Source organism: Panulirus ornatus, chromosome 11 (assembly GCF_036320965.1).
Source record: "Panulirus ornatus isolate Po-2019 chromosome 11, ASM3632096v1, whole genome shotgun sequence".
Classification (NCBI taxonomy): Eukaryota; Metazoa; Arthropoda; class Malacostraca; order Decapoda; family Palinuridae; genus Panulirus; species Panulirus ornatus.
This window is the reverse complement of record NC_092234.1, coordinates 7736742-7759131: the sequence shown is the minus strand read 5'-3', so window position 1 is coordinate 7759131 and position 22390 is coordinate 7736742. Positions and strand designations below refer to the sequence as shown.

Here is a 22390-nt window from a genome sequence, read left to right as displayed (position 1 = left end):
GCCATGCCTTTATCCTCATACTTTTCTCCTCATTGCCTGAAACACAGTCATGTCTGTAGGATTATCGACCAGTACGTAAGGTCTTAGATCGGGTCGATTTGTATGTTATTTTGGGTCTTGGTTAACCCCTCCCCACACCCCCACCCTCATTGTCGGATGTGCCCACGGGTGTCCTACAGGACCTACCCCCCCACCCTGCTTGTTGTCCTCTCCTGATGTCACGTGACATGTCCTCCGGGTCATAACTGCCCCATAGTTCACTACACAGTGCGACACAGTACACCTTCGTATTCCCCCCCTCAGTTACACCCCTGGGGGACATCCCATACCTCCCCAACTCCCTACCTCCCTATTTACCTTCCTACCACCTTACCTTACCTTTACCTTCCTTTTACCTCCTTTACCCACTCTTCTTCCTCCTACTACGGGACGCCCCCTCCCTCTCCCTCCCTCCTGCGTGCCCTTGGGACGTGCTCCTGTCGAACGTGATAGGTACCTCGACGACATCCATCCCACACACCCATCCTTCCCTCCTCCTGCTCCTCTCTCTCTCTCTCTCTCTCTCTCTCTCTCTCTCTCTCTCTCTCTCTCTCTCTCTCTCTCTCTCTTGCAGGATGACGCCACCCACGCCATTCGGTTGTCAAAACGAAAGTGGATTTACACACACACACACACACACACACACACACACATACACACACACACACACACACACACTAGAATAAGCAGTTACGGAAATAAGGAAAGCAGATTTACCAGTGAACGACCCATGTCTCCCACTGGAAGAAGGCCATTAAGTGTCTTTTTTCTCCCCCCCCCCCTTGTAAAACCACTGACAAAAAAAAAATAAGAAACGAGACGAAAGATTTCTGGACCGTTCCGCGTTTCGCAGTGACAGACAACCCCCCCCCCCCCGTGCGTGATGGGAAACGGAGGAGGATGTCCTCATGTCCCCCCCATCTCCCCCTTGTAAAACCTCTCCCTCTTGATCATGATGGTGGTCTTTGGACCACTGGTGTTGAGGCGGACCACGCCGTCGAGGAGGAGTGGGAGGGGAGACACACACACACACACACACACACACACACACACACACACACACACACACTGTTGGGCTGCGACGGGACCCAGTGGAACTGTGTTGCCCCAGAGAGAGAGAGAGAGAGAGAGAGAGAGAGAGAGAGAGAGAGAGAGAGAGAGAGAGAGAGATCCATTGCTCCGTCAGTTTATCTGTGTATAAGATCATGACGTTAGAGGTGGTCGTGGACACCTCCGGAGTGTGGGTCGCTCCTCCTCCTCCTCCTCGTGGACTGAGGCCACTCTTATCTCTGCATATCTCATAATGGACATGAAATATTAATGGTAAGTGATGCCAAGTTCGCCATGCAAGAGGGGAGGGGGAAATCTTGGCTGTTGCCAACGTGGAACAGAAGAGAAGGGTAGGTGGCTCTTCTTCCTCAACGAGCTTTGCTGCTTAAGCTTATGCCAAATGCGTTCTCTAGGGCTCCCGTTTTCTCTGCCCTTGAGACCTTCATCTAGAGAACCTATATGGCCTCCTCATCATCCCTCCTCCTCCTCCTCCTCCTATTTAAGAGTCGATCTTGTTGGCTATTATCATCTAACTTGACCCTTGTCGCTTGTGTGTAGATACGTACGCGAACGTGTGTGTGTGTGTGTGTGTGTGTGTGTGTGTGTGTGTGTGTGTGTGTGTGTGTGTGTGTGTGTGTGTGTGTGTGTGATATCGGGAGGTATCGTTCGAGTAAGAAACATCGACCTGGGGCGGACGAAGACTGCATGTAGAAATCAGACTCCGAAGTGACAATTTGGCGCCTCTTGCAAAACGTCATATATGTGATGATGCGTAGCGCCACACACACACACACACACACACACACACGACACACACACACACACACACACACACACGACACACACACACACACAACACAACACGAGTACCAGGCAGGAACTTATGATAACCAGCTGGGGTATGCCGTGGGCGGACGGTGGCCCTCCCCCCGTGTCTCTCACCCCCAACCCCTTACCCCCTTCCCAGCGAGGGTACGCACATCCCCCCTCCCCCTCGGACCGACCCCCCCCCCCCCTTTCCAGACAGGCGTACGCCGTTTAGCAGTTCCGATATATGAAAATATTCCAGATGTCGCTGTGGGATGATGGGTAGGTGGGTGGGTGTCAAGTGTCTGGAAGGTGCGTAGGAAACATTGGTTTTTCAGAGTCGAGATGGATAATGCACTTCAAACTACCTTTTTTCCATCAGCCTTGCGTCATTGTGGGGTATAAAAGTGCTGCAAATGATAATTAGAGATAAAATTGTAATTGATCTTGATCACAGATCCCGTCATTAAAGATCGTGTTTGAGAAACTTGATAAGAGTTCTTCAGTCGTATGGACATTATCAAGGACTTCAAAATGCCCTCAGATGTTATAGACTAGCAAGATGCATTTAAGAAAGTACCCCATAATATATTGTAGATGATATCAAGGCGCATGTTGTAGAAAACGTAATGTACATGTGGAAAGCGGACCAGCTCGAAGATGTAGAGCAGAAACTGATATTCCATTTAGAGAACATCGTACTGGCTGCGTACATGACGAGGGGGGGGGTCTCTTAAAAGGCCCCCCCCTTCCCTGGAACTCACAGTCCTCATGGTCTACACCAGGGGTCCGTGAGACATAGGACTTTACCACAGGAATCAAATGGATGGAGAGCGTGAGGTCGGAGAGAGATGTTGGTGGATGGGTTGATGATGGATGGAGAGAGGATGAGAGAGATGTTGGTGGATGGGTTGATGATGGATGGAGAGAGGATGGAGAGAGATGTTGGTGGATGGGTTGATGAGGGATGGAGGGAGGATGAGAGAGATGGTGGTGGATGGGTAGATGAGGGATGGAGGGAGGATGAAAGAGATGATGGTGGATGGGTAGATGAGGGATGGAGGGAGGATGAGAGAGATGTTGGTGGATGGGTTGATGATGGATGGAGAGAGGATGGAGAGAGATGTTGATGGATGGGTTGATGATGGATGGAGAGAGGATGGAGAGAGATGTTGGTGGATGGGTAGATGATGGATGGAGAGAGAGGTGGCCCTCTGCTTCACTTCCTTGTCTCTGTGAGTCATAAAGATAGGGAGGTCTTCATCATGTTACTGTCCACTGGAAAATAGCTTTAAGTCTTGGGCCATCGGAGTGCCTGTTCTTCTGGACAGGTTACGCCATCTCCCCCCTCCCCCAGCTAGGGGTGACAACCACCCTCCCCCAGCTAGCCATTTTACATCCCTCACCCCAGCTAAGTCATAACACCCACCACCACCACCCAGTCTTCTCCCCACTTCCCAACCACATCACCTCCCACAAACCCCAGCCTACGTACCCCCCCAAGCTAGTATGTATTCACTCCCCTCCCCTTCTAGCCTCCTCCTCCTCCTCCTCCTCTCCCCACTGCCCCAGTCCAGATACATACCCAACACCCCAGCTTAGGGTACACGCACCGCTTGGAATATTCGACCAGTATCGGTTGTGTGCAAATGTGTCAGCAACCCCCTGGTGGAGGGAGGGAGGGTGTGTGTGTGGTGGTGTGTGGGGAGGGAGGAGGAGGAGGAGGAGGAGGGACGAGGGAGGTATATACGATGTGACCTGATGCATGTTAGGTAACGCCAGGCATGACCACGCACTCGTAAGGTGGTCTTAGGAGGCAAGAGACTCGTGCCTGAGTGTGTGACCAGGCCTGTTGAATAGGTTGTCAACACACTCGATATTAGAAAAAGAGAAGAGGGTATTAGGTTTATCTCTCTCCCCCGTTTTCTGGGAAGGGGGATTTCCACATCGTTTTCTGTCATGATGACTCTTGTTTATATAATCTCTCTGTTGTTATAGTATTTCTCTTGTATTTCTTAAGGAGATGAATCTCTTGAAATGGTGACCATAGCCTCGCTGCAATAGAAATAAGTCGCCATATCTTGATCTGTGTCATATCTGATTATATATATTCATATATATATATATATATATATATATATATATATATATATATATATATATATATATATATATATATATATATTTATGTATATATATACACCTATGAGTCTGCGGGGAATGAAACACGATAAGTTCCCAAGTGCACTTTCGTGTAATAATCACATCATCAGGGGAGACACAAGAAAGAGATATAACAAGTCAGTTGATATACAACGAAGAGACGTAACTCCGTTCCCAGTCCAGTGGAGTAGATCAGTTACATATAACCTTCCCCTCCCCCCCTCCCCCCCCTCCCCCCTCCTCCTACATATAACCTCCATCACTCCTACATATCCTTAACCAGTGCCAAGGATGTTGAACCAAGACTTATATAACTGCTTTGTACTCCAAGCTGACTTTGTTAAGTGAGACCACCTCTCTCCCCTCCCACCCCCTTTTCCCCCCCCTCAAAAAAAATAGAAATGATTCCCCTCCATCCATAAATAATTTCATTTATCCCTTTATTTACCCTGTAACACCACACTCGTGGTAAATAAGAGTTTTAGTATGGGTTATTGGTAATGTGAGATTTCGTATATTGCACCGTTATGAAAGATGACAGTTATATGGTAGACTGTTGGGTTGTAGAATTGTGAAAAGGGTGGACTGTTGTGGTGAAGAACTTCTGAGAAAAGAATTGACACACACACACACACACACACACACACACACACACACACACACACACACGCATACACATACACACACACACACACACACACACACACCCCAACTCATATTCATTTCCTAATAGCTTACAACCCCCCAGGACTCATTGTTTACAAACATGACGTCACGTGGGGGGGTGGGGGTATATATTAGGTGGCGTACCTCCTCGCTCACTGTTGCCAACGCGTCGATACAGTAGAGTCTTTAACATTACGTCATGGTTGCGTGGTAACTCAAGGATGCAGGGCGCCCCCTTTTCTGGTAAAGGTGATGGGTCTGTTGTGATGGGAGTAGAAGACCATGGTAGAGGACCATCCGTCGAAGATATGAACGTAGCTGTAGGGGAAGGGGTGGTGGTGGTTCGTAAGTCTAAGTGTCTGCTCTATGTGGTCTTCCGACGAGGAGGTCTATGATATTTCAGGCAGTTGGGACGTCTTTTTTCGTCCCATGCTGGGGGTGGGGGGGATGGGGATGAGGGGGGGATTGTCATGGCTGGAAATGAGGACACGTGATAAAAAAGATAAGAAAACAAAGGGGGAAAAAAAAGAAGAAGAAGAGATAGGTTCATCCATCCGTCATTGCTGTCAAGGATGCGGTTCTATAGATCTTGTGGTCCGTGTGGAGAAGACACACACACACACACACACACACACACACACACACCAGGATAAATCCAATCTATTAACAACATGGCGTTACAACACAACATTGTCCCCTGAATAGTGTACCAAAATGTTGATCTCCTTCCGTGACCATTTTGAGTCAAATGGGCCAGTTCGCCTTTAACGATGGCAGTAATTTACGACATAACGGATCATCTACTTTGATTCGTAGTTGTGAACATGTATCACGTTATATTCGGCTCACCTGTCCAATTTGACGGGTCCTGGTCCCACCTGTCCAGTGGTTTGGGGTACTTGGCTTCACTGGCGTACTTACAGATGTATAGTGGGACCCTGAGGTACTTACAGATGTATAGCTAGTCCCCTGGGATTCTAACAGGTGTGTAGCTAGTCCCCTGGGGTACTAACAGGTGTGTAGCTTGTTCCCTGGGGTACTTACAAATGCATAGCTAGTCCCCAAGGATTCTAACAGGTGTTTAGCTAGTCCCCTGGGGTACTAACAGGTGTGTAGCTTGTTCCCTGGGGTACTAACAGGTGTGTAGCTTTTCCCTGGGGTACTTACAAATGCATAGCTAGTCCCCAAGGATTCTAACAGGTGTTTAGCTAGTCCCATGGGGTACTAACAGGTGTGTAGCTTGTCCCCTGGGGTACTAACAGGTGTGTAGCTTGTTCCCTGGGGTACTAACAGGTGTGTAGCTTGTTCCCTGGGGTACTAACAAGTGTATACCTTGTTCCCTGGGATACTAACAGGTGTGTAGCTTGTCCCCTGGGATACTAACAGGTGTGTAGCTTGTTCTCTGGGGTACTAACAGGTGTGTAGATTGTCCCCTGGGGTACTAACAGGTGTGTAGCTTGTTCCCTGGGGTGCTAACAAGTGTATACCTTGTTCCCTGGGATACTAACAGGTGTGTAGCTTGTCCCCTGGGAAACTAACAGGTGTGTAGCTTGTTCTCTGGGGTACTAACAGGTGTGTAGATTGTCCCCTGGGGTACTAACAGGTGTGTAGCTTGTTCCCTGGGGTACTAACAGATGCATAGCTAGTCCCCAAGGATTCTAACAGGTGTGTAGCTAGTTCCCTGGGGTACTAACAGGTGTGTAGCTTGTTCCCTGGGGTACTAACAGGTGTGTAGCTAGTTCTCTGGGGTACTAACAGGTGTGTAGCTTGTCCCCTGGGGTACTAACAGGTGTGTAGCGTGTTCCCCGGTTTCGCTGTCAGCGTGAGTCTCAGTGTTAACGTTATTGTGTTCAATATTGTTATGGTAATGTTGCCGCCGATGCTTTCCTTCTTATGGTAATGATGAGTGTGGTGTACCTCGCAGCCGGCTGGCCCGCTGACGCTCTCCTAATGTCCCAGCACCGGTCCATCTCCCGGACTGGTCCGTTCTCGTTCCTAGGCATCCCCCCCTGGAACGGACCGTCCTCAATCCTGGCCATTCCCCTGGAACGGTACATCTTCAGTCCTGGGCATCCCCTTGGAACGGACCGTCCTCAATCCTGGACATCCCCCTGGAACGGACCGTCCTCAATCCTGGACATCCCCCTGGAACGGACCGTCCTCAATCCTGGACATCCCCCTGGAACGGACCGTCCTCACTCCCGGCTGTTCCCCTGAATCGGTCCATCATCTTTCCCGGACATTCCCCCATGGACCAGTCCGTCCTCAATCCTGCGAGTCCTTCTCAGTCCTTTTCCTCTGTCACTGTCTTTCCTCATCCCCTCCTCACCCTTAAAAAAAAAGGACACTTGTCTCACCGAAACCAGAGAGAAAGAGAGAGAGAGAGAGAGAGAGACTTGTGTGTGTGTGTGTGTGTGTGTGTGTGTGTGCATTTTCATCCCAGTTGTACAACACAGTGTTCGACACTCCAGCAGCATCATCAGCAGCGTCATCTCCTCCTCCTCCTCATACGTGTGTGTGTGTGTGTCTCTCTCTCCTGAACCTATGATCGCCACCAGACCTATCCCTCAGGTGTTGCTGGAGCACACCAGGTACATATACTCCCCCCTGGTGAACTGGCTGATAACGAAATGCACTGTAGGTTAAAGGACATAAAACCGGAGTACCTCACGAGGGGTCCTGGCCAGCCACACGCAGGCTCTCCTGACGGGGGCGCCTGCAGAAGTCTCTGCTACTCTCCTCTCTCTTGCTACCGTTTTGAGGGGGGAGGGATGGGTCGGTCGACCGACCCCTCCCCAGAGATAACCGGGGAGTGAGGGAGGGAGGGGAGGATGGAGGGGTCGACCTCTGGCCCCCAAAGGAGTACCGTGTGCGATCTTGTTTCCCCCCAGAGTGTAGAGGTTGTATTTCATTCGTGTGTTGCTTGTGGATGCGTTGGGAGTGTGGGAGGTTGGGAGCGTCTCTGTCTGTCTGTCTGTCTCTCTCTCTCTCTCTCTCTCTCTCTCTCTCTCTCTCTCTCTCTCTCTCTCTCTCTCTCTCTCTCTCTCTCTAATATCCCTCATCCTACATTTTCCTTTACTATTCTTCTTCTTCTTCCGCCTTTGTATTTCCACCCTTCGCATCCTCAAGCTTCTTCCCCTTCTCTTCCTCGGCCATGGTCGTATATTCTCCCCCTTATGAGAGGGGAGGAGGAGGGTAGAAGGACAAGGACGAGGAGGGAGGGAGGGAGGGAGGGAGGGAGGGAGAGAAGGACGAGGAGGGAGGGAGGGAGGAAAGGAAAGAGGGAGGGAAGGAAGGCTCGCCCTCTCGTCTCCCTATGACAGTTTAATAGACTGGGACGTAACCTCCTCCTCCTCCCTGGTGATCAGTCTATTACCCAGGTCCTTTTGTATCGCATCGTCTTCCATTGATCCCCACACACACACACACACACACCATGGTGACCACCTCCTCGTCAGGAAACACACACACACACACACACACACACACACACACACTAAACGTGTATTGTACTCGTGGGTCAAATTAAGTCTTGTGGAGTTTGCCTTTTTGACTCCAAACTCCCACAAGACTCATACGAGCGAGTCTTTTTATGAAGAATATGGTTTACAGTGCCTGTATCTCACAAGCTCATCTGGGCGACCATCAAAAGCCACGAACTCAAAAAAAAGATACATTTTATATGTCTCGTGAATCACTATTGAGGAAGATCTTTGGATATGTCACAAGCTATCCATAAATCTATCGCGACTGAGGTTGGAGCTGACTGCTTAGACTACTTTCGTCTCTCACAGATTTTGAATGTCTTAAGCAGTGGGATTTTTTGATTATCTTTAAGCAGTGGGTGTTTTATTTATCTTAAGCGGTGGTTTTTTTTTTATTATCTTTAAGCAGTGGGTGTTTTATTTATCTTAAGCAGTGGGTTTTTTTTTATTATCTTTAAGCAGTGGGTGTTTTAATTATCTTAACCACTGGGTTTTTTGGATATCTTTAAGCAGTGGGTGTTTTAATTATCTTTAAGCAGTGGTTTTTTTTATTATCTTTAAGCAGTGGGTGTTTTAATTATCTTAAGCAGTGGGGTTTTTGGTGATATTTAAGCGGTGGATGTTTTAATTACCTTTAAGCAGTGGATTTTTTTTATTATCTTTAAGCAGTGGATGTTTTAATTATCTTAAGCAATGGATTTATGATTATCTTAAGCAGTGGATTTTTTTTTTTTGATTATTTTAAGCAGTGGACTGACTACAGGCCACTGGCGTGACCCCCACCTACAAACGCATTACTGTCAATCCTGTGAATCGACAATGACACCTCCGGATCCTACACACACACACACACACACACACACACACACACACACATGAAGTATCCTGTTCGTCTCTGGCCCACAAAGCGTTGCTACCGGGAATCACCTTCTGGTTCGGTTGTGATCTCGTCGGCTCGGTCAGGGGTTCGAACACGGTCGTCCCTTCATTCATAATTAGCGATGTTAATCACTGCATCAAGGGAGGAGGTGGTTGCTCCTCCTCCTCCTCCTCCTCCTCCTCCTCCTCCTCCTCCTCACCACACACCGGATGTGGGAAGTGATGGATAATTACCCACCGGATAATGACCATGCCTCATTCATAGGTGTGAAATGGGATGAAGTAATTGTTATCATCTGTTGAGGAGGAAGGAGGAGGAGGAGGGAGTGGAGGGGGTCGTTGTTACCGTCTGTTGAGGAGGTAGGAGGAGGAGGAGGGAGTGGAGGGGGTCGTTGTTATCATCTGTTGAGGAGGGAGGAGGAGGGAGTGGAGGGGGTCGTTGTTATCATCTGTTGAGGAGGAAGGAGGAGGAGGAGGGAGTGGAGGGGGTCGTTGTTATCATCTGTTGAGGAGGGAGGAGGAGGGAGTGGAGGGGGTCGTTGTTATCATCTGTTGAGGAGGGAGGAGGAGGGAGTGGAGGGAGTCGTTGTTATCATCTGTTGAGGAGGGAGGAGGAGGGAGTGGAGGGGGTCGTTGTTATCATTCGTTGAGGAGGGAGGAGGAGGGAGTGGAGGGGGTCGTTGTTATCATCTGTTGAGGAGGGAGGAGGAGGGAGTGGAGGGAGTCGTTGTTATCATCTGTTGAGGAGGGAGGAGGAGGGAGTGGAGGGAGTCGTTGTTATCATCTTTTGAGGAGGGAGGAGGAGGAGGAGGAGGAGGGAGTGGAGGGGTCGTTGTTATCATCTGTTGAGGAGGGAGGAGAAGGAGGGAGTGGAGAGGGTCGTTGTTATCATCTGTTGAGGAGGGAGGAGGAGGAGGAGGAGGAGGAGGGAGTGGAGGGGTCGTTGTTATCATCTGTTGAGGAGGGAGGAGAAGGAGGGAGTGGAGGGGGTCGTTGTTATCATCTGTTGAGGAGGGAGGAGGAGGAGGAGGGAGTGGAGGGAGTCGTTGTTATCATCTGTTGAGGAGGGAGGAGGAGGAGGAGGGAGTGGAGGGGGTCGTTGTTACCGTCTGTTGAGGAGGTAGGAGGAGGAGGAGGGAGTGGAGGGGGTCGTTGTTACCATCTGTTGAGGAGGAGAAAGAGGAGGGAGGAGGAGGGGGTCGTTGTTATCATTCGTTGAGGAGGGAGGAGGAGGGAGTGGAGGGAGTCGGGTCCTGAACCGTGTGGCGTTATGGGTAAAGACCATCTTCTCAGACCTGCAATTAACCTCTAACTGAAAAAAGAAAAGGAGGAAGTGTGTCATTTACACACAAGTATTGAGAATAGCACCCACTCACAACCAGGCATCCACATGCCTTATTTACATACAACCAAAAATGATTAATCTACGAAGGTGTTTATTCATTGTCTCTGGCGCTGAAGCCCTTTGACAGTTATGGAACACAGTGTTGACGGGGAGAGAGAGGGGAGACATAGAAGCAAGAACACAATGAAACACATGACCACAGGTCTATTACTTGAACTGTACTGGTCTCGCTGTGTTACTGGGTGAAAGGTCTTCAACCCTGTATGTTTATATGCTCCTTGGAGTCTCTCTCTAGAACCATCATAGAGAGGCTAGAGTGTACTTGCGTCTACTGCTGACGAGCTCCCCCTGAGCACTGTGGACGGTAATATGAAGATTGAAATGAGGATATAAACTGACACTCTAAACTGACAAAAATGTGGGAAGAAAACGACGAAGAGAAACAGAGGAGGGGCGAAGGACTCCCCTTGCGGGGAAGGGGGGACTCTGTCAGTAGTACAGCGTCTGGGCAGAACACACACACACACACACACACACACACACACACACACACACACACAATGGCTTCCGTAAATTTGATAATTGAGTCCTTTTAGCTGAGTTGATCCAAGGGCCCGCGCGTCCATTTTCTTCTGGCCTTTTTCTGTTATGTTTACATTCCATTCTTCTTGTCTTTAAGCTTGGGGATAACTGTTTCTTTTTTTATCTCTTCATTTTTCGTCTGCAGTCGCATTGGAACTGTTTGTGTTCTTGTTTTGAGGACCTGATTTCTCAGCTGCGGATCGAGCATGAACTATTTTTGGTCAGTTGTTGGGGAATGGGCTGCTAGGAACAGCTTGTAAGGTCCACAACCACACCAAGCAACGTGGCTGGGTCTAGTTAGACCAATGAGTGTCATCTGGCTTTGTCGCTGTGTGTACTGCGTTAACACCATGTTAAATTGTGTTAACTTGGGTACACTTGCGTTGTGATAGGTGTTAACCTTTGGTGATTTGAGTTAACGTGTGCTAACTTGGGTTAGTATGTATTCATTTGTGTTAATCTCTCTTGATGTTAACTTGTGTTAACCTGTGTTAAATTGAGTTGTGTTGTTGTGTTAATCATCGTTAACATTACATAACCTGTGTTAACCTTGGGCTACGAAATAACTATGACGGAGCATATTAATTGATAATTCCATGAAGAAAAGTTGAGGAAACGTAATGAATAATGAAGAAATGTAGAGATATTAAAGATGATTTGATACAAAGATTATTATAGGAGTAGATTATAAGGTTATACAGAAGATTAATTGATCATGTAGATGTGATTATATTAATCACTGGATTTGGTGATCTTACTTGTAAGGCAGCGTTTGCGTAAGTTCCTGGAAGATCACCACGATTCTTGAAGACTCTCTCTCTCTCTCTCTCTCTCTCTCTCTCTCTCTCTCTCTCTCTCTCTCTCTCTCTCTCTCTCTCTCTCTCTCTCTCTCTCTCATCTCTCTCTCTCTCATCTCTCTCAGATGGGACAGGTGGCCAACCCTTCCACCCGCAGGCCATCTGTTCCCTCAAGCTGAGTCTTTAAAATGTCGAGTTGAAAACGTCTTGTTTTGCTGCGTCCGTGTGTGTGTGTGTGTGTGTGTGTGTGTGTGTGTGTGTGTGTGTGTGTGTGTACAAGTATTTGTGAGTTATACAGTGAATAGTACGAGAGTAAACATCCCTTTAGGTATATATACAAGTCTCCCTCTTGCAGTCGAACTCAGTCGACAGGAGATAAACGCAGGTTCGACCACGTATCCACAACACTCCTCTCTCGCTATTTATTCCTTTCCCCTAAACTCCTCTTTATTTACTGTTACTGCTGACGTGTCAACCCGCACATCTTGTCAACAGCGAGATAAAGTGCAGAAACGTACGGCAACGCGTGTGTGTGTGTGTGTGTGTGTGTGTGTGTATGCAAATTAGGGAGCGCTAAACCACGAAGCGAGGGGTAGACAAAGAACTTGATGTAAACGTTGTCTGGATATATTATTATTTTGCTCTTTCAGCAGCTGCGGTGGTAATCCAGCTGGCTACCCGCACGCCCGCATGTTCCCCGCGCCACCTGCCGCGCTCGCGCACACACACACACACACACACACGCACACACACGCACACACACACACGCCCACACACACACGCCCAAGAGATGTCATCGTCTCCACCACACGAGTCGCCGCCAACCGCGTCGCCCGCATGACCCGCCAACTGTAGCTACTTGTATCTTTAACAAACCCCCACGCCCACGCCCACGGCCTCGCTCGCCTGACCACCCACCCACCCACCCACCCCCGTGGGCTCCGTGGGCGGAAGAGGTGTTGGTGGGTGGGTAGGCGGGCGGGTAGGGGCGACGGCGGACGGCCTGGCCTGTGGGTGGGTGGTGAGAGGAGGTCGGGGAGGGAGGAGAAAAGCGGAGGTGAGGAGGAGGAGGAGGAGGAGGAGGAGGAGGAGATGGTAGGTGGTGGTGGTAGGATGAACACCAAAAAAAGTGAAGGGGATGACCCGGATGGACGAGTCTATGGTAGCCATAAATTACAGCCGACGGAGCGGTGGTTTGCGCACCTGCCCTTCTAGTGAGGGCGCTGCTGCTGCTGCTGGTGTTCGCCAGCTGAGAGCCCAGAGCTGGTGCTCCTCACTGTGGTATGGCGAAGACGTACCAAGAGATGCGGGAGCAGCGTCTATCATAATGGACACTGTAAAATGGTTTTGGAAGGGGTTGGGACCTGTGTTGAATGGTTTTTGGAAGGGGTTGGGACCTGTGTTGAATGGTTTTTGGAAGGGGTTGGGACCTGTGTTGAATGGTTTTTGGAAGGGGTTGGGACCTGTGTTGAATGGTTTTTGGAAGGGGTTGGGACCTGTATTCTAATCCCACGGGGAGGAGGAAGGGACTGCTCTTCCCTCTCTGCAGATGACTGTCAGAGACCCAAAGGGTTAGTGACAGGTCGTCTGCCATAGCCAGGGAGACATGGGTGTATGATGGAGTGACCCAGTATACATGAAAGAGAGGGACCTTGCATGTGGACCATTGTGGTCTTCTTGTGGTCCTAGGGCCCCATGGGTCTTCAGCCAGGGACCATTACCCCACCCACTATAGATGAAGGAGGGATGGGTTGGGTGAGGTGCAGAGGGGGTCATCATCTTATACAAGAGGGAGTGAGGGAGGGAGGGAAGGAGGGAGGGGTGTTTAATCCAGGGACCTGGAAGAGCTTATCGTTACCCGCTGTCGAGGTAGAGCGCTCATGGAACGAGGGTTTGGCTCTACAGAGCTCTACCTCCCTGCTTGATTGCTCCTCCTCCCCGTCTCCCTAACCTCTTAGCAACCCCTGCCTCACGCGCTTTAACCCCACACCTGCTATACACCCACACTCAACCTCATCACCCTTCTACACTCACGCCCAACCGGTCAACACCCCTCTACACCCACGCTCAACCCCCTCAACACCCCTCTACACCCACGCCCAACCACTCACCAACCCTCTACACCCACGCTCAACCCCTCACCACCCCTCTACACCCACGCCCAACCCCTCAGCACCCCTTTACACCCACGTCCAACCCCTCAACACCCCTCTGCACCCACGCCCAACCCCTCACCACCCCTCTACACCCACGTCCAACCCCCCAACAACCCTCTACACCCACGCCCAACCCCTCAACACCCCTCTACACCCACGCCCAACCCCTCAACACCCCTTTACACCCACGTCCAACCCCCCAACACCCCTCTGCACCCACGTCCAACACCTCAACACCCCTTTACACCCACGCTCAACCCCTCAACAACCCCTCTACACCCACATCTAACCTTAAGCTCCCTTCAGTTTGTACACAGGCCTTGATGTGCGTTCCAGTACTGCATAACCATACCCCTGCTAAGCAAGGGATGAGACTTTAATGCCTTGAACCATGCTGTGATCACCAGCTTCCACAGTGGTCCCTACTCATGGTCCTCCGCGGTCATGAACCCGCGCACGATAATTAGACAGAGTTTCCGCTCGTAATGAGGGAGGTTCGTGGATGTATGAATCCGTAAGAAAGCAGAGACCTGTCATTATATCAGAGCGAAGGGGGGTAATTAAGACCCATTATGTTATTAAGCTAAGCATCAGAGCGAATGAGATAAATCTCCTTTTTTAGCGGCGTTGTTAAACACTGGTTTTTTTTTTCTTTTTACTCGTTTTCGAATAATTCCAATGATTTCGCAGCAGCGCTCCGTCAAATGCCACCCGTTACCACAACTCGAGAACCGTTCTTGGGTAAAGATATTCAGAATACGTAATGAATATCTGTTACGAAGATACACGTCCAATGCGAGGAGGAGGAGGAGGAGGACATAATCAGAACGGGACACGCTAGGAAACATATTGGAGTATGGCAGCAAGATATATATATATATATAAGGGTATAGAGGAATATGCTAGGCCTGTAGTGATATAGAGAAACATATAAGGACGTTGTATATAAGGGTACAGGCGTATATCTTAGTTTTACAAGGTATTGGAGGGTATAGAAGAGGACATACAGTAAGACGTGCTGAAGAGGTGTGTGCGAACAGAAGACCATGTTTGTAGGAGGGGAGATGCAGGACGCCAGTGAACGGAGGGACGTGTCAGTAAGCAGGAGGGCAGGCAAGCAGATACAGCAGTAGGGACGCCAGTGAACGAAGGGACGTGTCAGTAAGCAGGAGGGCAGGCAAGCAGATACAGCAGTAGGTACGCCAGTGAACGAAGGGACGTGTTAGTAAGCAGGAGGGCATCCACAGCAGCAGCAGAAGCAGCAGCAGCGGAGGTGGGACGATGACGTGCATCTCCCCTCCCTCAGGAGAAGCCGGTGATCGATCGTCCATCCCTTCGTCAGGAGAACCGGAAGGAAGGAGGCAGAGTAGGTCTTCAAATCCCCTCCACTCCCCTCTCCCCTCCCTACCTACTCCCTCATCATCATCCCCCATCACCGGGTAATGTTACCCGAACTGGTATGTAGTACCGGCGGAGGGAGGAGTGTGTGTGTGTGTAGAGGAGGAGGAGGGAAGGATGGGTGGGTGGGAGGGTCTTCTTACGGTAGGAGTGATCCTTCAGGCTGTCACGGAGGGCGGCTGGCAGGAAGGAGAAGGGGTGGTGGCGAGGCTCCTGCTTCCTGTGGGTGGTGTGTGTGTCCGCACCTCCCTACCACCCTTCACTCCCTGAGGAAGGGAGGGAGACACATACACACACACACCCTAGGGGTCTCGGTCCTCGTCTCCCAGGGTTGTAGAGTGTTGCTGGACCAAACTATAAGTACACCAACAACTGTTGTGGTGTGGTGTTGTGTTCCCTGTCTACTGTGTGTGTGTGTGTGTGTGTGTGTGTGTGTGTGTGTGTGTTGTGACGGACATTAGGATTAGAAATGTGTGTTGGGTGTTGGCGATTAGCGAGTCATGGATTTTAGGATTACATCAGAGTAAGGGATTTCCTTTGGTGATTACACTGAACGTCTTTAAGATTACAACCACATCCATAGGATTACATACAAATACACACACCCACACACACACACACACACACACACACACACACACACATATATATATATATATATATATATATATATATATATATATATATATATACTGATGCTCCTGGCGATTACACAGTTAAGGATTTATTTGTTCAGGATTACACCAACGTCTCAGAGGAGGAGGAAGGGGGAAGGGGAAGGGGCAAGGGAAGGGGGAAGGGGCAAGGGAAGGGGGAAGGGGGGTCGTAAATAATATCCCTCCCCCTTCTCCCCTTCCTTTAGGTGGGGGAGGGATGGATTCTATACAGGGGTCATTGTTGATCATGCACTGAAGCATCCGGCCAGCCTCTGGTAGGAGACTTCTCCCACTGGTAGGAGACATCTCCTCCCACTGGTAGGAGACTTCTCCTCCCACTAGTAAGAGACATCTCCTCCCACTGGTAGGAGACTTCTCCTCCCTCTTGTAGGAGACATCTCCTCCCTCTTGTAGGAGACATCTCCTCCCTCTTGTAGGAGACTTCTCCTCCCACTGGTAGGAGACTTCTCCTCCCTCTTGTAGGAGACTTCTCCTCCCACTAGTAAGAGACATCTCCTCCCACTGGTAGGAGACTTCTCCTCCCTCTTGTAGGAGACATTTCCTCCCACTGGTAAGAGACTTCTGTCCCGTACTTGAGGCTGTCACACTGTCTTGAGTGGACGGGAAGAGACGGGAAGACGCCACTTGAAAAAACGACGACTCGACGAAGGAAACTGTGTCGTTTGGGACGACCGTCGACAACGACCGATGCTTCGTCCGGGTCGTCGCCACAAGGGGACCTTGTGTGTGTGTGTGTGTGTGTGTGTCTCGCGACCTCAAATGACCCACTGGACAAAGGGTGTGGTGGAGGGTCAGGTTCTTCAGCTCGAGTAGGGGGGAGGGAGGGGAGGAGGAAAAGGGAAATGGGTGAGTCTTAGCCAGGCGCCAGCCCCCTTCCCTCCCTCCCTCCCTCCCTTCCCTCTTGTGATGGAAACAGGGAGACGTGTGTTTGACTCTCTCTCTCTCTCTCTCTCTCTCTCTCTCTCTCTCTCTCTCTCTCTCTCTCTCTCTCTCTCTCCTTCCGGCGTCATTCTGGACACTGCCAGAGAACGGTGAGTACATGGGATCGCATGGGGGCACATGGGATCACATATGGGTACATGGGGATACATGGGATCGCGTGGGATCACATGGGGATACGTGGGATCACATGGGGATACGTGGGATCACATGGGGATACGTGGGATCACATGGGGTTACGTGGGATCACATGGGGGTACATGGTACACATGAGGGTACGTGGGATCACATGGGGATACATGGGTTCACATGGGGGGTATGTGGGATCATATAGGAGGAGGAGGAGGGGGGTGTACATGGCAGTACAGTATATAGAAAAGCCATAGTGTAAAAGACTAGATGGTTCTGTAACGAAGTTACAGTACGTGGATGTACATAGGAAGAACAGATTGTACTTTCCCCCGTAGTACACACATCCTCTATTACATCACACATGACGTACCAGATTACAGTCCCGTACTGAACCCTGTATTCCAGTCATTACATGTACATTACCTGTCCTTATGACTGTTACTTAACTGCCATTCAGACCTTTCAGGATCGCCCATCATCATTCAGTCTTACAGAGCCCTGAACGCGACCCACACACCTTCAGAAAACACACTTACACAAGCCAAGTGCTCTTAAGAACCAAACACACCGTCACTGTACATATATACAAATCCAAACACCCACAATTTCCCCCCCACCTCCTCCTCCTCCTTCTCCAGGGCCATTCCACCCTCCACATAAGCAGTATCGAACTCCACTCTCCCACACCCCCCAAATTTTATAACACAAACACACAAATCAAACCCTCGTTTACTGAGAGTGGTTTTGTTCTTTCGGTCTCGTAACGTGGGTTTATTGTGGTCCTTATTAGTTATGTTAGTATGAGGGTACGTCACTTTACCAGGGAATGATAACTATGATAATAATGATAATAATAATAATAATAATAATAATGATAATAAAAATAATAATGATAATATTGATAATGATGATAATAATAATGATAATAGTAATAGTAATGATAATAATGATGATAATGTTTAGTATAATGATAATAATAATAATAATAATAATAATAATAATGATATTAATAATAATAATAATGATAATAATAATAATGATAATAATGATAATAATAATAATCAGTTTAAAGGATAGACTAAAAGCATTCCATTATTTTGCCTTTGGTCGTCTGCTACACTGTTATGTCAACTCCTACTTTGATTTGTGTTGATAAACCGGTTTGAAGCCTACAAACCTCTCAGTACGAATCCAGAAACTAAGGGTGGGGGTGTGAGGGTCCAAAAGTTTTTATTTTTTATTTCAAGGACTCGTTCCTGCAGGCAGTCATGTGATGCGGATTTGAATCCGTTCTTGTAATGGTTACGAGTTTTAGGAGCTTACAAAAAACCCCCTTAGCGACCTCCATAATCTGGACGTGTTCGTGTGTTTATAACTCAGGAATTCCTCTCCTCTCGCTCCCTCACTCCCTCCCTCCTTACTCTCCCTGTCCACTCGTTTGTCAGGGTGAAGTACTCCCCTCCCACGGTAGTCTGTCTCCCAGGGTGAAGAACTTCACCTCCCACGGAAGTTTTCCCCTCCCACCTCTTTGGCCTATGGGAGCCATACGACGCTACATCATAAACAGTTCCTCAGGAGGCGGGTGTCTGGGCTGATGCTCTGCAGGAAGTGAGGTGAGGTAGTAGACAGGGGGGATGGTAGGGGGGTCTGGTATGGTCTGGTCTGGTCTAAAGGGGTTCGAAAGGAACCAGACCATTGTAGCTTGGATCTGGTCTGATCCAGAGGTGGTCCGACATGAACCAGACGATTTTAGTTAGGATTTGGTTTGGTGTTAGAGGGTTCGAAAGGAAGTAGACCATTGTGGGTTCGGTCTGGTGTAGGAGGGGTTCGATAGAAACCATACCAATGTAGCTAGGGTCTACTCTGGTCAGACGTGGAGCGGTTCTACACAAACCAAACCATTATAGCTAGGGTCTAGCAAGGTCTGGTGTGGTCTTAAGTAAACCACACCATCATTATTAGTATCTGATGTGGTCTAATGTGGTCTTCAATGAACCACTTCATCATTATCAGTATCTGATATGGTCTGATATTTCAGACCAATATAGACGAGGGCTTTGTCAACCAGGAAATAATTTTGCTATGAGCTTAAATGCCCCTCTGTCCCTGAACACTAATAGGTATGATAGCCAGCAGGGAAGACCAATAGGGGGCCTTTGGCCGAGTAAGGCCAGGCCTTAGACTGAGCTGGCTGAGCCTTAGGTGATCAGGTCCTCCTCCTCTTCCTCCTCCTTCTCCTCTTCCTCCTCCTCCTCCTCCTCTTCCCCTTGTTAAGTCTGTCAGTGACGGGGGCATAGCGACGCGATGGAGTGGTTGGAAGATGGAGCAATTACGGTGTTGATTGATGGAAGTAGAGGGCGTTGTGGTGCGTGCAGTCATGTTACACTGAAAGAGGCAGGAGGGGAGAGAGGGGGGAACCCTCGTCAACCTCCATGTCACTCACTAGGGGACGAGGTGAGTGAGGGAGTGAGGGAGGGCAAGAGGAGGGGAGGTGTGTGAGGTGGGGGTGAGGTGGGAAAGGAGGAACTTTCAACTCTGGGCTAAAGAGGTACGTCACTCACAAGATATATGAAGGGAACTCACTCCTGTTTGATGGGCTAAAGAGGTACGTCACTCACAAGATATATGAAGGGAACTCACTCCTGTTTGATGTGTACCAAGTGTTGTGTGACATCTTGCTTCCCCTTCGCTTGCTTGAGGGACGGAGGGACTCGACATGGCGTCTTCCTCTTTCCCTCGCGAGTGTTTGGGGGGGGGGAGGTCGTCCGTGTTGTTGCCGTTGTCGTGTTGGTCGAGGAGGTAGCGACACGACCCTTGAGAACGAAGGGACGACTTTTGAACGCGGCAGCACGACCTGTTTCGGGTCTGATGGCCAAGGCTTGCGAACGAACGACCATTTACGTCCAGGCAGTCGGTTGGTCGTCCCTTGGTAAGACCTGTAGCGTCGTGTGCTCATACACTCGCGCTCAGGGGGTCGTACCGTCGTGTTTATGGGGGTCGTATCGTCGTGTTCATGGGAAGTCGTATCGTCGTGTTCATGGGGGGTCGTACCGTCGTGCTCAAGACACTCTTTCCCTTTCCTCCCTGCGCTATAGTATGTATATATATATATATATATATATATATATATATATATATATATATATATATATATATATATATATATATATATTATCTCTAGCACCTCCTCAGCGCCCCTTCCCATTCTTCCCCCAGCATCCCCTTCCCCAGCGGCCCGCCCTCCTCCCTCCCTCAACCCTTCCCTCCCATCTCTCCCCTTCCCTTCCCTTAAACCCCCTCCACCGTTCGCTACAACTACCACCAACATGAGACTCTGTAATCATAGATCCGGGGTAGTTTATCACGTGGGGGTGGAAGGCCAGGAGGAGGCCATCCACCTCCCACCCCACCCTAACCAATGTACCTCCCCCAAACCACTCACTCCCCCGTCCTCCTCCTCCTCCTCTCTCCTCTCTCCTCTCTCTGACCCCCCCACCCTACGTCATCAGTATCCCGGGGGTGGGAGGGGGGGTGGGAGGGGGTTACCTCGGTGACTGGGGTGGGTGGGTGGGTGGGTTTCACCCCTATATTGATAACCTAACCCTCTCGTTTCAGGTGTCCAACAGCTTGCAACTTTGTCAACCCTGTGTGTACGTGTGTGTGTACGTGTGTGTGTGTGTGTGTGTGTGTGTGTGTGTGTGTGTGTTATGTGATGCTTCATGACGTCATGATAGGTTTTATCTCTCTTACACAACTCCAGAAACAGAGAACTTTTCTCTCATACGGTAGGAATTAGATTACTCCCAAACACGAGGGATAATACTTTTGGCTATGGGGAGTTTAAATTCTCCCCAAGAGAAAGGGGTTTGAACCTTTGTTTTGGGGGTGGGTGGGTGGGGGGAGTGTTAAGTTACCCTCCACTTTCCCCCCCAAAAAAAGACGAAGACAATAAACCTTTACTGGCAACATTAATACTGATGGTAAACAAACCATAGTAGCGTGTGCTTAATGACTTATCTCGGACCTTTACATCCTCGTTAACTCGCTGGTAAATGAACACCAGCAAAGGAGACAGACATGGTCAGGTCTTGGAGGAGGTGGGAACTTGGGTGATAATTGCATCGAGGTGTTGACGAACACATTTTTACACCCTGGTGTAAATTAGTGATATGAGAAAAAAAAAAAAATAAACTGTTTGGGTGATGGAGTTTGAGCTTCGTCCATAGCTTGGGGTCAACATCTAATTGGCTCGTTAGGGAGTGAGTTGGTCTCGACGAACCTAAGTTTAAGAGCTTGAGGAATCAGAAATCGCCGATGGTAATGGAATGGATAGTATTTTGAGCATGACGGAGAGAGAAAGTCCCTCGTCTTCGTCAGGAGAAATGTCATCCGTGGGGTATGGCCAGCCAGCCAGCCAGCAATGTTGAGAAAAGAACATTATAGATATATTTGGAAATGTATTTAGAAATAGCCACAGTATAGATAACTTGCCCCAAGACCTTGCCATATCTTGTTTACACCTTCGTATCTAATACCACTAATGAGTGTGTCTCTTACAGTTACTTAACTACATCTTCCTCGATCACAGAAGGCCAGGGAAGGACCCTACCAGTAGCCAGCGTTTGCAGTCCTTTGTGTTTATTCTTGTCGTGAAGAAGGCTTGGAAAGGTGTATCATAAGTGACATAACCGGTCCAGAAGAAGGATCAAGGGGAGCTCCTTTCCTTGGGATCTGATCCTCTTGTCTCTCTGCTTTGGTTGAGGCTGAAGGTAATCGGATCCATGGGATTGGACGTCCTTTATGACATCTGAAACTGGCTGTCCATCCCACCGTTCTGCTTATACAAAAAGGCAACTGCAGATCCGTTTTGGAATAAGAAGAGAATCTTTTCACCCTCATAGATATGTACATGGGAAGTCCTTCCCTCAGCAGAGCAGGAATATATAGAGGGGAAATAAAAAGGTTTTTTTCTATTTTTGTATTTCCACTTGTAGCTTTCTATTGCTGGGTGACGGACCCGGGGATGTAAAGGAACGAATCAGTTTATACAGCTGCCTGTTTGAGCTGGGGCCAGCAGGCAGACGGGGTCACGTTGGGGTCATTCTTCCTTCTCTACCCTCCCTCTCTTTGCCTCTCTCTCTCTCTCTGTCACACATTCTCCACCCCCCCCCCCCGGTGAAAGAAATAAGACAGGGTCACGGGAAAGCGATCTTAACTCCTCTCTCTCTCTCTCTCTCTCACACACACACACACACACACACACACACACACACAC

At 49.2% G+C, this 22390-nt stretch overlaps 1 long non-coding RNA gene across 1 annotated transcript in view; it reads left to right on the top strand.

Moving 5' to 3' along the window:
• Positions 1-22046, top strand: part of LOC139751091 (uncharacterized) — a 135398-nt gene extending 113352 nt beyond the window's left edge. The window contains exon 4 of the long non-coding RNA XR_011713281.1: positions 21675-22046. This is a non-coding gene — a long non-coding RNA (uncharacterized lncRNA). The remainder of the gene's footprint in view (positions 1-21674) is intronic.
• Positions 22047-22390: the final 344 nt, after the last annotated feature.